The sequence below is a fragment of the Aulonocara stuartgranti genome, assembly GCF_965226115.1.
Source record: "Aulonocara stuartgranti genome assembly, chromosome: 1".
In the NCBI taxonomy this organism is placed as follows: domain Eukaryota; kingdom Metazoa; phylum Chordata; class Actinopteri; order Cichliformes; family Cichlidae; genus Aulonocara; species Aulonocara stuartgranti.
In genome coordinates, this window is record NC_138939.1 from 10,170,496 (window position 1) to 10,187,906 (window position 17,411).

The 17,411-nt window shown below is 42.3% G+C and overlaps 1 long non-coding RNA gene across 1 annotated transcript; it reads left to right on the plus strand.

The window, feature by feature from the left end:
* Positions 1–1,077: 1,077 nt before the first annotated feature.
* Positions 1,078–6,393, plus strand: LOC309708335. The gene is made up of 3 exons (XR_014277233.1): positions 1,078–1,408; positions 4,597–4,710; positions 6,076–6,393. It is a non-coding gene; the product is annotated as an uncharacterized lncRNA (long non-coding RNA).
* Positions 6,394–17,411: the final 11,018 nt, after the last annotated feature.

The window sequence follows — 17,411 nt, forward strand, 5'->3', positions numbered from 1 at the left end:
AAAAAGAAAATCCTGCATGCCAGTGACAGTAATAAAATTGCAAACATATCTAACATAATTCCCAGTAAAGATAACATTGTATCGTTTTGTTGACTGATAACACAGTACATAGTGAAGGCATCCAGCACAGTGAGGTCAGCAAAAAACAGTCTGACGCATAAACACTGCAGCTGAAAATTGTTTCTCTTTCTTCATGCGACATTTGCATACAGCCACATGAATGTGAAACCACCCATAGGTCTACAAAATCACCTTTCAATCCTTCCATTTCTGACAGTCACAAACCAAAACATTTGAAACTACACAGACACATGCTGGGACAAACACACTTACACACACTAATGCATGCCTCTCTGATTCTCCTCCACTGCTGTACCCAACCACAGATGACTTAGCCAGGATTTACGCAGCCCAGTCACAGCGTCTCCATTAATTGCTGAAAGTGACACCGTGCACGGTTATTACACGATTACGACATGACAGCTCTCGTTTTTCACCATTAAGAAGCAGACGGGCCCTTGCTCAGCTGCAGCAGGGTGTCAGAACATGGAAGTGAGCCGGCAGGAAGACAGGTTCTACAGCGAAGGCCGAGGCCGCAGCATGGGGTGCTTAGCTTGCTCATATATTGGCACGATACAGGGCGCTGTTAAAAATGTTTCCAGCTTGAATAAACTGGATATAAATGGCTGAAAACATGTTCAGTTAATAAGAACAGCAAAGTGACTATTCAGGTACACTTACATAAAAGTTACAAAAATAAGAGTCAGTGTCATTTTTTCAGTCCTTCATGGTTATTAGGGTAATAGGAGAAGTAGCAGCAGTAAAAGTAATTGTAAACCCAGCGGACATTTATGAGAAATAGTGACTGTATGTCAAGCATTCAGCAGGGAAGCTTGGCATTCATAGTTGTCATTGCCTTGACCTGATATCTACCACTTCTCAAACATCAGTAAAACAGATCTGTCTATCTGTATATATATATATATATATATATATATAGATAGATATATATATATATAGATAGATATATAGATATATATATATATATATATATATTAGGGGTGCAATATTCGTATCGATATTGAACCGTTCGATACAGTGCTTTCGGTTCGGTACGCATATGTATCGAACAATACAACATTTGTAATTTATTTTATCAATTTTCCTTCTGACGATGCTGTCTGTGTTGAGCGCTCAGTGAATCTGTGTTAGACTACTCCGCCTAGGCTGCACTGTCCAGCGCAGATCCACTGAGCGCTCAACACAGACAGCATAGTCAGAAGGAAGAGCGCAGGGCAAGCTAGCGAGACAGAAGTTAAGCTCTCCTTTTAACATGGACCTCCCCCACTCTCATTCAGATCTGGCGTTTGGAATTATTTTGGTTTTCATGTGACGTATGACCCTGAAGGTAAGCGAGTCATGGACTAAAGTAAAACAGTATGTTGGATGTGCCATGCAATGCTCAATTACATTGGTGTGAACTAGTGTGTTAGCGCAGTTAGCTCGTTAACGTGTTGGCCGTCTAGCCCCATGCACAGAGCGATCGGCGGTAGCTCGTTAACGGAGATTTGCCGTGTTGTGGCGTTAAGGTCATTTCAACGAGATTAACCTGAAAGCACTAGTGGGAACACAACGAATATGACTGCACATTTACGCCGACATCATCCTAGTGCAAAGACAAGTGGAAGCAGACAAAAAAAAAGCAAGCATGCTACTAACTTTAGCCGAGTCATTTAGACAGCTGTTAGCACATGATTCTCCTTATGCTGCTGAGAATATAGCCCAGAAGAAGCGGATAGTATAGCTTTTATTTTGGAAAGAGCCATTTCTCTGTAATAAACTCTCTTTTCCAAAGATGAGTGATTCCTCAATCAGATACAGGGCTCGCAATATCGCTAGCCCGACGTCCCGGAGCTAGCGATTTTTTCAGTCGGGCTACCAAAATCTATCTCTTCCCTGCCCGTCGGGCTATTGTAGGAAAAATATATATCAATGCTTTTGCATTCTTTCAGAAATGTAGCTGGGTAATTATGTCATTGGCATCGGTGAGCCACTGTCAATATGTGACATATTGAAGTCGCGTTTGAATTTGCGCTTGTTTTTTTGCTTTCACTTTGCAATCGTGCGAACTGTGTATAGAGAGCGACAGCACTGATCTGTGAGTGATGATAATTTGTGCACCAATTCCTCTGACATCGTCTTATTAATCGTTAGCTTACTATGCAAACATGACAAGTGAAATCTCCCGCAGCAAGCTTAAACATGTGAGAGGTTGATCGCGCAGAGAATCGCTGAGCTTATGTGAGTGCATGTGTAAAAGCATTTCAGTTCTGCTGAGCCAAATAAGACAGGTCAGGGTGAAGAAGTGACAGCCAAAGAAAAGCTTACCACAAAACGGAGAAGTTATGACAAATCAGACTATAAGGCAAAAAGAAAGTGCAGCTTTATGGTTTCATGGACAAAAGAATTTCTGTGGCTGCAATATGATGAGCTAAATAACCAGGGCTGCACATAAGTGGTCCGCAGGTGCGCATTCACTGTCAAAATAAAAAACACGCACAAGGGTTAGGGTTAAATTTAAAAACTGTACTTTTGAGTTAAAATATATATTTATAATTTTAATAAATTAAAAATGCTTGAACATTTTTTTGTATCGAAAAAATATCGAACCGTGACACCAAAGTAACGAACCGAACCGTGAATCTTGTGTATCGTTGCACCCCTAATATATATATATATATATATATATATATATATATATATATATATATATATATATATATATATATATATACACACACACACACACACACACACGATGGATGGATGGATAGATAAACTACTGTTATGCTTTGTCTTCTAAATTAACACCAATGAATAATGACTTAAACCATAACATACAGTACACCTGGCTCTACTGTCCATGTGCATATTCAATCACACAACGTAACAGTCCACTGAGGTACAACTAAGTCTGTTAAGACAGTCTAACGGCCATGATAAAGAAAACTAGTGTCTACTGTTCCAAAGATTTAAAGAATGTATTTTTCAAGTGGGGCAGCAAGAAGGTCCTGAGTTCGATTCCTCTCCCCGTGTTTGTGTGGGTTCTCTGCGGGTACTCCGGCTTCCTTCCACAGTCCAAAGAATGTAAATTGCTATAAACCCTGACAAGGATGAGTGGAAAACAATGGATGGATGGATATTCTTCAAATACAAAACATAAATGCTGAAAGTGAAAACTTTTTATGTCTTTGTGGGGGGACAAGTTCAATTTGACTTTGATGCCAAAAACATGTTCCATTGTTTGAGATTGAATAAAAATGTTTTTCTTTTTTTAAAATTAGATTAAGTCCCCTGTAAAGTCCTCTCCTTTTGCACCTTGGTCCTGCCTCATAGGTGGTATAATGTGCCAGGAGAAGTGAGTGGAGAAGCCAGTCAGGCAATTTAATCACTGCAGTCTGCTCACAGCATCACAGAATGCCAGCATCACAGGCATGTTTATTGCTGCTATGTTACAAACAAAAACCATATGATAAACTAAAATATGACTTAAAAAATGTTATCATTTAGGCTTGGTAGCATGGAGATTAAAATAACTCTGCGTATTCATGTTTAATATCAAGTAAAGGCAAGTTCCTCCCTGAGTCCTACTCCCTGGCACAATCTTACAATCCCTAATTGTAAGATTGTATTGATGAACAGGCATCAGTTCACTGCCCCACCACGTGCATCTCCAAAATGTTTATGCTTTCCATTAACAGTTTCCAAACAGATGCCTAAATTCTCTTTTTTTTTTATAGATCTCAATTTTTTCATTCAAAGTAGCATACCCACTTCTCACGACCAGTTTTGTGTGATTAGAAATTAGGCCCCAGAATTCTGTTGTGGATGTTCATGATATCCATTTGCAAGATTTTATGCTCTGTTTGGCCACTCAGTCTAGTTCTTCTCAACTCCACCTGTATGTTTAAGAACTGATAAAATGCCTCTGTAATCTTCTTGAATGATGGTGAAGAATAAACATCTAAACTTTTAAAACTTTTGCACCTCCCATAACACAAGCTGCCACAAGTTTGTTAAAGGGTGCAAATCCTTCTCCTTACAGACAAGAAGTGAAAATTTTCAACCCTCAACCACAAGTCAAATACTGACATGGACACAATAAATGTAATTTTATTTCATATGCCATGCAACCCATCACTATCCCACAGTGATGGGGCATGTTCTTAACTGTGTCAGCACATTCACCAAAGATATGAATTCATAATTGCTACTTCTTTGCCCACAAAAATAAAGAAAGAATGAATAAAAAAAAGAAAAAAAAAACACAACATTGCCATTTCATGGAATTGTTAAGGTACATGCTCATCTGTAACTACAGTTATGAGAGAAAATAGATCCAGACTGTGGTTCTACTAATTGCCCACTTGAAGTAAAGACGTCAAAGGGGTATGGATTTTCTGCCAGGGAAGTCGTGTGTGGCTGTCCCTCTCCTGATGCAAGAGCGGATGTGAATTATGCATTACAAGGTATGAGGCTGGTAAGGAGCCGGAGCTCTGGGAATTTAAAGGCATTTGTGTTTGTCACACAAATCAGGAAGTCTCGCTGCGCTCAGAGGCAAATCTGAACCGATGGCTGAGAGAGGAGGATGACACCACCATTTCCACAGAACTCAAGCCTAAGAAGGAAGCAGATGGAGAGAAAGTGTGTGTGCGTATGCAAAACTGAAATAGAAAATAGAAAACAGACAAGACGAAGAGTTTAATGGAGTATTTATTACAAAGGTTTAAAATGGTTAGTTTGCTAAATAAAAAGTTGAATCACTCATTAGGAATCACTTAGGAATACTGGGATGTGGGCATGAAGTTCAGCAGTGAACTTCCCTAATGTTTTGGTGAGCAAATTGAAAGTATGTGTGAAATTACCTTTTTTTTTTTTTTTTTTTTTTACATCTCTGGCTCACCCTCTTGATTGATTGATTGAATCTTTATTTTGAACATGTTGAAAAAGTATAAAAAAAAAAATAGAATTAAAAGAGACAAATGAACAAAGCAAACAAAAGGAAAACGAGCAACCACAACTCCAAATAACGTCCATGTTCAAAAAGGAGCAGGAAGAAGCATAAGCTTATTTAATCCCACCCCTTTTCCACTATCTAGTATCAATAGACTACAGAAATACCTCCTTGTAATTACATTATATGTTATGTGTAATTTTTTTTTTTTTTTTTTTTTTTTTTTTTTTAATATATACACATATATGTTTCTATCTATCCATACCTACGTATATACACACATACGCACATATACACATTTTCAATAACCCCATTAACACCTGAAGGATACACAACCTACAATTACATATATATATATATATATATATATATACATACATACATATACACATACATATATACCCATACCAACAAACCCGTGCATGCGCACACACATGAAAATATTAGACAAGAACACCCTATCAAATCTCTACCTTTTCCCTGTACCCTGTAAAAACCATATCCTTAAACCGCTTTTTAAACTGCGCCATGCTTGGACATTGCTTCATATCTTTACTTAGTCTGTTCCACAGCTTCACTCCACACACAGAGACGCAAAAACTTTTTAATGTTGTATGGATACGAGGATGTTTTAAATTTAATTCCCCCCTCAAATTGTATCCCCGTTCCCTTTTAGAAAACATTTTTAGAATATTGTCAGGAAGCAGGTTATTTATTGCTTTATATATAATTTGTGCTGTGAGAAAATGAACCAGATCTGTGAATTTTAGAATTTTTGATTTTAAGAATAGTTAAAAAACTTTTGATTTTGTTATAGTTAGAAATAGATACACACAATTCAGCATTTGCTAGCAGTTTCTCTCATGTGACCCTTAGGTTCACACTAAATACACTATAGATTAAAGCCACTGAACTCTGCTCAGGGGGCAGTTCTCTTCCTTCCTAGCATACCACAGTTCTCTGTGAATTGTCTGTCAATAAGACTGTGTGTGTCAGTGTGTGATCAAATCTACACAATTTACTCATAATTTACCCATGCTTGTGTATTTATGTCTTTGCAGAAGATCTGTCTCACACAGTCTTGACGTGGGGATTGGTCTTAAAGAATCTTATTTGGGAATGAGCTGCTGGACAACTGGGCATGATGAGTAGGGTTGGGCTGTTGCCCTTCCACCGATGCCGATACTGCTGAGGTGCAGATAGAGAGGAAGCAGATCACAGTCTGAGAGACTGAGAGACTGCGTCCAAACATTTTGACCTTGCGTGAGCACAAGGTTACTTGAACTTGTTCCCAGATTTAAACTAGCGACCACCTTGAAATGTAACTCCACACACTATAAATAAAATGCAGTGCTGTGCAAAAGTCTTTAATCACCTCTCACCTCTAGATTTTTCTAAGAAAATGGGAAGTTGGTGAAGCAACTTGCTGAAACATGAGCAAACATAAATGAAATTGCAGTATATAAGGTGACAGCAGTTTCTAATGAGTTTGAAAGTGATATTTGGTATAATTAGTTCATCCTTCAATACAGTATGAACTGTCTTAAACAAGATTTCTTGTAGTTTCAGGGACAGTAATAAGGTTTTGATGAACAGTACATGGCTCAAATTTAGGCCTGCCATTTCTTCACTACATGTTATGTGTTATCCTTGGCATTTAGCTTAATAAATGGGGAGAAAATTTGTGTTTTTGTGACATGTGTTATATGTAGATGTATCGGTGGTTTATCTATTGAGTTAGGTGCCTTTTAACGCTTAAATGAAAGCAGCTTTAAAAAAAAAACACTTTGAAAGACCTTCAGAAAGCCTGGAGAACTACTGCTCAAGACCACTTTAGAGGTCCACTTTACGGCAAAAACTGGCTCATTGGAAGCAAAATATGAATGAGCAAAAAAATTAGAAGTGACTCACAACTTTTGCACACTACTCTGTGAGGTCTCTGACCACACTCAAATTTATTAAGTATCTAAAAAATAAAAGTAAAACATGGACAGCTTTATCTAAAATGTTTAAACAATGTGTGACAGCTAACACATATGAAATTTTGCCTTCTTACTTGTATTTACAAAAAATGTAGGGCATGGTCAAAAAGCATGAAACAAGCTCCTTTACTCCTGGACCTGGTATAAGATATTTGCTCAAAGCATTAAAATTATGACATGAAATACCACAGTAGGTACTCATTGTTTTAGCTTTATTAAATGTTCTGTTGCCTTTGTTACTTTAACTCCACAATTGCACACATAAACAAAGGGGGGGGGGGGGGGGAAGCAAAATGTTAAAATGGTATCCACTGTAAGGTCAAAGCTACTGGAATTGTTCAACTATTATTTCCAAGAGTATGAGTTTAAAGCAGCTTCTTACCTTGCTGCTGACAAGGGACTACATGTTATTTAAGGTAATGGCATAAAGGCGTGGCTACCAAGCTGAAGCTGGCAGACACATACCAGACCTTCACTTAAAAGGCCATGTCAGAGGTTAAGTAGTCATGGAAAAGGAGGCAGAGATCCGCTGCTATAGTTATTAGCCAGCATAGTTTCTCTTGTCAGCAGGTGGGAGGTGGTGTGCGGAGCAGGTGCTGCTCTGGGCCAGTGATCACAGCTGAACCTTAGGCTGTGATAAGCCCACTGCCACTTAAATTACACCCACAGCACCACTTTGACCCTGCATGGTTTGTATGGTGTGAGAGAGAGAAAGTGAGACAGTTGAGGATACAACTGCGAGAAATAAAAGCTGAGATATGTGGATAAACATGAATATGGATGCATGGATTTTCTTCTTTTTTGGTGTAGATTAAGCAATAAAAACATTTTCAAGTGAGAAAATAAAAGATTCACACTAAGCATAATCTAGCTGAAATTAAATCATCACAGAAACCAATTTCATGCAAAACTCCCAGTAAAGGCAAACTGATGGTATTGATGGTAAAATGGCCTGTATTTATATAGCGCTTTACTAGTCCCTAAGGACCCCAAAGCACTTTACATATCCAGTCATCCACCCATTCACACACACATTCACACACTGGTGATGGCAAGCTACATTGTATTGATGCACTATACTGCCAAAAATATCCACACGTCTGGCTCCACACACATATGAACTTTCTTGATCTACAGGGTTTATTATGATGTCAGCTCACCCTTTGCAGCTATACCACCTTCAGCTTTTCTGGGAAGGCTGTCCACAAGGTTTGGGTGTGTTCAGGAGAAATTTTTGACCATTCTTCCAGAAGTGCATTGTGAAGTCAGACACTGCTGTTGAGACGAGAAGGCCTGACTCACATTCTCCACTCTAATTCCTCCCTAAGGTCTTCTATCGGGCGGAGGTCAGATCTCTGTGAAGGCCAATCAAGTTGTTCCACACCGGACTCCCATATCCATGTGTTTATGGGCCTTGCATTGGTGCGCAGTCATGTTGGAACAGGAAAGCTTCATCCCCAAACTGTTCCCACATTGTTGGGAACATGAAATTGTCCAAAATGTCATGGTATGCTGAAGCAGTAAGGCTTCCTTCCACTGGAACTAAGGGGCTGAGCCCAACTCCTGAAAGATAAACCCCACAGATAATTCCCCTTCCACCAAACTTTACATTTGGCACAATGCAGTTCTCCTGGCAATTCGCCAAACCCAGATGCATACATCCGATTGCCAGATGGGGAAGCATGATTCGTCACTCCAGAGAACATGTCGCCACTACTCTAGACTCCATCAGCAGCATGGTTTACACCACTGCAGCCAATGCTTTGCATTGCACTTGGTGATGTACGGCTTGGGTGCTGTTGTTCGGCCATGGAAACCCATTCCTTAAGGCTTTCTAGCACTCTTCTTGAACTAATCTGAAGACCACATGAAGTTTGAAGGTCTGCAGCAATTGACTCTGCAGAAAGTTGGCAACCTCTGTGCACTATGAGCCTCAGCACCTGCTGATCCCGCTCTGTGATTTTACATGGTCTACCACTTCATGGCTGAGTTGGTGTTATTTGTAATCTTTTCCACTTTGTTTTAATACCAATAATAGTTGGCTGTGGAATATTTAGAACTGAGAAAATTTCACGACTGGACTTGTTGCACAGGTGGCATCCTATCAGGGTACCATGCTGGAATTCACTGAGCACCTTAGAGCAACTCCTTCTTTCACAAATGTTCGTGAAAGCAGTCAGCATGCCTTTGCGCTTGACTTTATATACCTGCAGCGATGGATATGATTGGAACATCTGAATTTAGTGGGATGGGTCAGTCAATACTTTTGGCAATAGTGTATTTAAGATGTTTTGATTAGATTCACAACATTGATCATGTATTGAGTAACAAACTGCATGAGTTTAAGATGCATTTAAACACTGCATCTTAAAAAGTTGCTGCTAGCGAACGGGTGACTGAAAACATACAGTAAGCCATCAAATACTAAGGAACATGAATAAACAGCAACATGTCAATCTAGCTAGGACTTGAGCCTGACAATACAGATGTCAACTGCTTTTAAACAGGTGGTGTCAGCAGGGAAGTTGGACAGTACCCTTTAGTGGACATAGTATGCAACGTCAACACTAATAACATGTTTAAAGGGTGTTTTTCTAGCCTTTTGTTTAGTTTTTACATTTTTATAATGTAAAAACTAAACAAGAGATGACATAGTTTTTTTAGCGAATGGCCAACATTAGCCAATACATCAGCTCCACCGATGTACCAGTCAGACTCTTCGGAAGAGTAAAGGTTAACTAAAACTGTGAACAATTTCGTTTCTCATTCATTCTTATGACCACTTTATTCAAATGTTGAAGAAAGCCTTTTCAAATTCATTCTATAGGAGTCTAAATTTTCCTACTTAGTAGGGTACTTTTAATCTGCTAAATTTACTGTTTTCCTCTGCGTATACAAACTAAGCATTCCCTGTATCTTTTCCAAATAAACTGCTACGGAGTTTCACTGGAAAAAAAAAACTTCATTACTTAATAAAACTCTTATTGCAAAATACTTGCACGGTTGTAACATGAAAAACTTTAAAGCCTAAACACTTCAATTTGAAGAAATAGTTTACTATCCGTGGTTATGACATTCAGTTTTTGACAAATGTTTTTTATGGTTGTAAGGTTATTTTCTACTACGTCAAGTTATTCATGTACAACAGAGAATGAGAGAGAGATCGCCAAACATCGCATTTGTAAAGAATGAGGGAGAAGGAAAATACATGGAAAGCATAGAAATGTGGGGAACATGTTGTGGAAGAGCAGACAGGCAAAGCTGAAGCTGGAGACAGATGACCTTATGATCTTTTTCAAAAGTCAAAGTAACATTTGATCATGTGGTCAACCATGGATGACTAAGAGGTGTAAAATTTCCTTTGTGGTAACATCATGGCCTTAAAAAAGCTTAACTGTGCACATGTATGTGCAAATACTTAAAGTCCAGTTATGATTGACAGCTTTGAGTATGTCTGTCAGTTTATGGTCCCTCTGATTCTTCAAATTCTTTTTACACTTCAAAAATCCACCTCATTGTTGAGGATAAGGGGGTGGATAAAGGCTGCCAATAAGAATGAAAGATGGAAACCTATGAGGTTTTGTCAAACAGAAATGCTCTTCCAGAAACTCGCATCAAGCACAGATTGTTTTATTGGGTTTTTTTGTGAATTCAGTGTTGTCACATTTTAACGACATTTTGTAAAGAAAGTAAAGTACGACAAAGGTCAAGCTTAGGAACTGAAACCAGCAGAATAAGAAGGTGAGCAAAGTGCAGGGGTGGATGCATTTTCTTTATGATTACCCGTTTGTTAGCTACAGCCCTTGAGATCCCAGTACTAGAAGCACTTCTAGCAAACCAAAATCATAAACAAACAAAAAATGGTAGTAGAGACGGAATGAAAGTGGACAGAGAGCAGAGGCATGGATAGCTTTGAGGATTCGGCGAGGTGAAGTATCGATCATACATTGACAAACACAATAGAAATTTTAGATGTGATGTGAGAGGCCCCCATCCATAATTTATCAGCGAGCCAAATGTGAGTGACGTGGGGTGTGGACAGGGGGGAGCACTAAGTATTGATTAGTGGGGGGAAAAATGCAAAGAATAAGGGGAGCTCTAGAGAGAGAAGAGTTGGAGGGGATGCAAGAAAGGGAAGGAGGGTGGGGGTTGCAAGGGGATAGGAGGGTTGTAGATGGAGCACAGAAAAGCCATTAAGGATGGCAGTGTTACCAGACACTGGCAGTGACTGAGAGTGCACAAGAAAGAAGCGTGAAGATTGGTGGAGCGAACGAACGAGAAAGAGGTCACCCCCCACATCCACCACCACTACCACCCCAAAACACCCCCTTCCACCAATCAATATGACCATGTCAAAACATAAAATGCATGCTTTTGCTCTTAAGTAAAAGGTGTCTAAGATTTTTAAAAGCATTGATTCAGGCATAGGTCGATGGAAATCAAGGCATATTTTCCTGTGCAAAGAGGGGTAATAACACTCAGCTGATAACAGCACAACAGAGGGGACTTGGCTGTGTCTGTAAGGAGTGCACTGGTCAGATTACAACTCTCCACTCCGCCGGGAGAGGTCACAAGAAAGGGGCAGGTCAAGGATTTGAGCTCTTGCTACTCAAACTGGTTCTGAGATTTGTCTATGGGGAGGAGGAGGATGAGTCGATGGCACTGGACTTTTACTGGAGCATCTGCCAGAAACATTTTACACATTAAAGTGAAGAGTATCTAGACAAGAAGTTCTCACAGGCTTGGTCCTGGGGGATATGCACCATCAGGCACAGCCAGACAGATTTCTTTTCTTCAGTGCTAATGACACTGAGCCAAACACATTTAATGAGAATTCTTTTGAATGATATACTGTTGTTTAAACATGTCAATCATTCTACCTTGAGGTGATATTGCTGTACTATTCTTATCTTTGAATTTCAAGCTCAAGCTCTCAATTATTACTTGGGTTGGAGTTTACTCTAGGCCCTGAATTAAAGTCAAGCACGGAGGGGAAAATGAATCTAAGTCAGAAAGATTCTGAGTGGGTTCAGTGGGTAGGGAAAGTTGTTTGTTTTTTTTTCCTGTAATGTGGGCAGCAATGAGGCAAAGGGAACATACACACCACCATTCGGGACACAGCACCACCCATGGAGAACCAAATCCAGACGGTTAAAAAAACAAAACAAAACAAAAAAACAAAACAAGATGAGAGAAGGAATAAACAAAATCATGTTACATCATCACAAATAAAACTAGTACCCACCACATGAAGGCACTGCCAATTTGCCTTCATGCCCCTTATTGCTGCACCACTTAGCACCCCAACCACAAAGTAAACATTAAAGACAATGTCACTGTAACAGCAATTAGTCTTCTCCCTATGTGACAGAAACACAAAATGAACAATGATTTACTGCTGTAAAAAAGCAAAACAAAAAACAAAACAAAACAAAGAAACACAAGAAAAAAAGACTAACAAATGGCTGAACAGGACAACTCACTTCTTCTGTAATCATCCACTGACCTCTCATAGGTAATAAAGCAACTTTTAATTCAAAATACAGTTTTATATGGGAAAAAAGATTGAAATTTGGGTGGTCGCCCTTTATAGAAAGACTCCTTTGTGAGCCTTCCACAGCTTTCAGTGCATCTGCTGTTTTTAGAATACAGAAGACCAAAACTGCCCAGCAGGACATTTTGGTATGGGCAAAAAAATGGTACAATGGCGCAATGTCAAAAAGCAGGTAGCACAAAATTTCCCCAGATGGTTCTCCCTAAGGATATAACAGAATAATGACTTTAAAGTTTAACAAAGAAGTACATTTTTTGTTAGTTTGAGGTAGTAAAATATTCAAATTGCAGATGCAAAAATGCATTTGGACCTTCCAGGAAGCAATCTAAAAATAGTCACCATGATCGAAGGTATACAAGGACGACCTTTAAGGTTAGACTGGCCCAATTTAAATATGTTTTTGATATATTTTTTTAATGGGACACTCGGGTAAAGAGAGGGGCTGAGCTGTCAACTGATCACCACCTGGTGGTGAGTTGGATCAGGTGGCGGGGGAGGACACTGGACAGACCTGGTACACCTAAACGTGTAGTGAGGGTGTGCTGGGAACGTCTAGCAGAGGCCCCAGTCCACGAGATCTTCAACGCACACCTCCAGCAGAGCTTCAACAGCATTCCGAGGGAGACTGGGGACATTGAGTCCGAATGGACCATGTTCAGCGTCTCCATTGCCGAAGCTGCTGCATTGAGCTGTGGCCACAAGCTGGTTGGTGCCTGCCGTGGTGGTAATCCCCGAACCAAATGGTGGACACCAGAGGTGAAGGGAGCCACCAGGCTGAAGAAGGAGTCCTATCGGGCTTGGTTAGCCTGTGGGACTCCGGAGGCAGGCGACAGGTATCGACAGGCCAAGCGGAATGCGGCTCGGGCAGTGGCTGAAGCAAAAACTCGGGAGTGGGAGGAGTTCGGAGAGGCCATGGAAAAAGACTTTCGGACTGCCTCGAAGAGATTCTGGCAAACCGTCAGGCGTCTCAGGAGGGGAAAGCGGTGCTCTACCTGCACTGTGTATAGTGCTGGCGGAGCGCTGCTGACTTCGACTGAGAAAATTGTCAGGCGGTGGAAGGAATACTTCGAGGACCTCCTTAATCCCACTGACATGTCTTCCGAGGAGGAAGCAGAGTCTGGGGATGAGGGGAATGACCCGTCAATTTCCGGAGGTGAGGTCACTGAGGCAGTTAAACAACTCCTTGGTGGCAGAGCCCCTGGTGTTGATGAGGTCCGCCCCAAGTTCCTGAAGGCTCTGGATGTTGTAGGGCTGTCCTGGTTGACATGCCTCTACAATGTTGCGTGGATATCAGGGGCAGTACCCCTGGACTGGCAGACCGGGGTGGTGGTCCCCACCTTTAAGAAGGGGGACCAGAGGGTGTGTTCCAACTACAGGGGGATCACATTCCTCAGCCTCCCTGGGAAAGTCTATGCCAGGGTGCTGGAAAGGAGAGTTCGTCCGCTAGTCGAACCTCGGATACAGGAGGAACAATGCGGTTTTCGTCCTGGTCATGGAACACTGGACCAGCTCTTTATCCTCTCAAGGATACTTGAGGGTGCATGGGAGATTGCCCAACCAGTCTACATGTGTTTTGTGGACTTGGAGAAGGCATTCGACCGTGTCTCTCGGGGTGTCCTGTGGGAGGTGTTGCGGGAGTATGGGGTTTCTGGCCCATTGCTACGGGCCATTCGATCCGTATACAACCGTTGCAAGAGCTTGGTTCACATTGCCGGCAATAAGTCGGACTCGTTCCCGGTGGGTGATGGGCTCCGCCAGGGCTGCCCTTTGTCACCGATTCTGTTCAGAATTTTTATGGACAGGATTTCTAGGCGCAGCCAAGTGGCGGAGGGCTTTCACTTCGGTGGCCTCAGAATCTCATCTCTGCTTTTCGCGCCTGATGCGGTTCTGTTGGCTTCATCGGGTGAGGGCCTCTAGCTCACACTGGAACAGTTCGCAGCCTAGTGTGAAGCAGCGGGAATGAGGATCAGAACCTCCAAATCTGAGGTCATGGTTCTCAGTCGGAAAAGGGTGGAGTGCCCACTCCGGGTCGCGGATGAGTTCCTGCCCCAAGTGGAGGAGTTCAAGTACCTCGGGGTCTTGTTCGCGAGTGATGGGAGAAGGGAGCCGGAGATCAACAGACGGATTGGTGCGGCGGCTGCAGTGATGCGGACGCTGCACCGGTCCGTCGTGGTGGTCCCTACCCTCACCTATGGCCACGAGCTGTGGGTAGGGACTGAAAGAACGAGATCACGGATACAAGCGGCGGAAATAAGATAAGATAAGATAAGATAACCTTTATTAGTCCCACACGTGGGAAATTTGTTTTGTCACAGCAGGAAGTGGACAGTGCAAAAGTTATGAGGCAAAAATTAGAATACAATAAGAATAAATACAGTACACAACTGTACAGAATAGAATAAAATACTATATACGGTAGAATAAAATAAAATAAATATACAATAAGATAAAAATAGAATACAAATACAAATACTATATACAACTGAGTAAAAATACAACGATGACAGAAAGGATTATTGCACTTAGTATTATTGCATATGTATGGATGTGTGTGCTTGATCAGTTAAAGTCTTTATTATGGAGTCTGACAGCAGTGGGGAGGAAAGACCTGCGAAATCTCTCCGTCCCACACCGTGGGTGCCGCAGTCTCCCACTGAAGGAGCTGCTCAGTGCTGTCACAGTCTGCTGCATGGGGTGGGAGATGTTGTCCAACAGGGATGACAGCTTAGCCGCCGTTCTCCTGTCACTCACCACCTCCACTGGGTCCAGAGGGCATCCTAGAACAGAGCTGGCCCTTCGGATCACCCTGTTCAGTCTCTTCCTGTCCCCAGCAGAGATGCTGCCGCCCCAGCAGACCACACCATAAAAGATAGCAGAAGCCACAACAGAGTCATAGAAGGTCTTCAGGAGTGGGCCCTCCACTCCAAACGACCTGAGTCTCCGCAGCAGGTACAGCCTGCTCTGCCCTTTCCTGTAGAGGGCGTCTGAGTTATGAGTCCAGTCCAGTCTATTGTTCAGATGAACACCAAGGTACCTGTAGCTGTCCACAGCCTCAATGTCCATACCTTGGATGTTCAGTGGTTGCAGTGGAGAATGCTTGTGCCTGCGGAAGTCTACCACCAGTTCCTTGGTTTTACTGGCGTTGATCTGGAGGTAGTTCTGCTGGCACCAGTCCACAAAGTCTTGGGTCAGACCTCTGTACTCCTTGTCGTCCCCATCAGTGATGAGGCCGACTATTGCAGAGTCATCAGAGAACTTCTGCAGGAAGCACTGGGTGGAATTGTGGGAGAAGTCTGCAGTGTAGATGGTGAAGAGGAACGGAGCCAGAACCGTTCCCTGTGGGGCCCCCGTACTGCAGACGACCCTGTCCGACACACAGCCCTGAGTCCTCACATACTGTGGTCGGTCGGTGAGGTAGTCCAGGATCCAGGTAGTGAGGTGATGGTCCACTCCAGAGTTCACCAGCTTGTCCTTTAGAACCGAGGGAAGAATGGTGTTGAAGGCACTGGAGAAATCAAAGAACATGATTCTCACAGTGCTTCCAGCAGTCTCCAGGTGAGCGAGGGAACGATGTAGGAGGTGAATGACGGCATCATCCGTTCCAATGCCAGGCTGGTAGGCAAACTGAAGTGGGTCCAGTGATGAGCTTATTAGGCGCCGAAGCTGAGCCAGGACCAACCTCTCCAGGGTCTTCATCAGGTGGGATGTCAGAGCCACTGGCCTGTAGCTGTTGAGGTCCTTGGGGCGTGAAGTCTTTGGCACTGGTACAACACAGGAGGTTTTCCAGAGCTGTGGGACTCTTCCCAACCTCAGGCTCAGGTTGAAGAGGTGCTCCAAATGAGCTTCCTCCGAAGGGTGGCTGGCCTCTCCCTTAGAGACAGGGTGAGAAGTTCGGCCATCCGGGAGGGGCTCAGAGTAGAGCCACTGCTCGTCCACATCGAAAGGAGCCAGCTGAGGTGGTTCGGGCATCTGACAAGGATGCCTACTGGGCGCCTCCTGGGGTTGGTGTTCCGGGCATGTCCCACCGGGAGGAGGCCCCGGGGCAGACCCAGGACATGCTGGAGAGATTATATCTCTCGGCTGGCCTGGGAACGCCTTGGTGTTCCCCCGGATAAGCTGGAGGAGGTGGCTGGGGAGAGGGAGGTCTGGGCTTCTCTGCTTAGGCTGTTGCCCCGCGACCTGGCCCCGGATAAAGCGGTTGAAGATGGCTGGATGGATGGATGGATGGGAAAATTCAGAGAACCTCAACAGTGAAACACTGTCGTATTAATGTGGTATTAAATATGCTTATTGTTTTAAATTTAGTATTAATATAATAATTATTATTGTTATAGGTACAGTCATGGAAAAAAGAAAGTATACCCTCTTTAAACTCTCAAGTTTTATACATCAGGCCATAATTAAATAATTTGGTCCCTACAATGTCGTAAAATTAGGTAAACCTCAGATGAACCACAGACTGAACAAAAAAAAAAGTCAAAATGCAGAAGCAGTGCACGCAAAGTACAGCCTTACCTCTTCAATAGGAATTAAGCAGGAGGCTGGAACCTCTGGACTGGATTCATTGATCGACCGATTGAAAGAAAAAAAAAAACAAGTTCTGTCACTTTGTTTATCTGGAGCATTCAGATATGTGCTAACACAATGTTCAGATATGAAAAAACAATTGCTGGTGCCCATCAACCTGGGAGGAGTTCATCATTCTATGGTATAAAAGATTATTCACATGTGGAAAACGTCAAGATAATTTCATGGACGCCATCAAATAACAACAGAATAGCTGAAAAAGAAAAGAATAAATGTGTTCAATGTCCCACTTACATCCGGGCCGCCCACATGAGTGATGGAACATTTCTCTCAC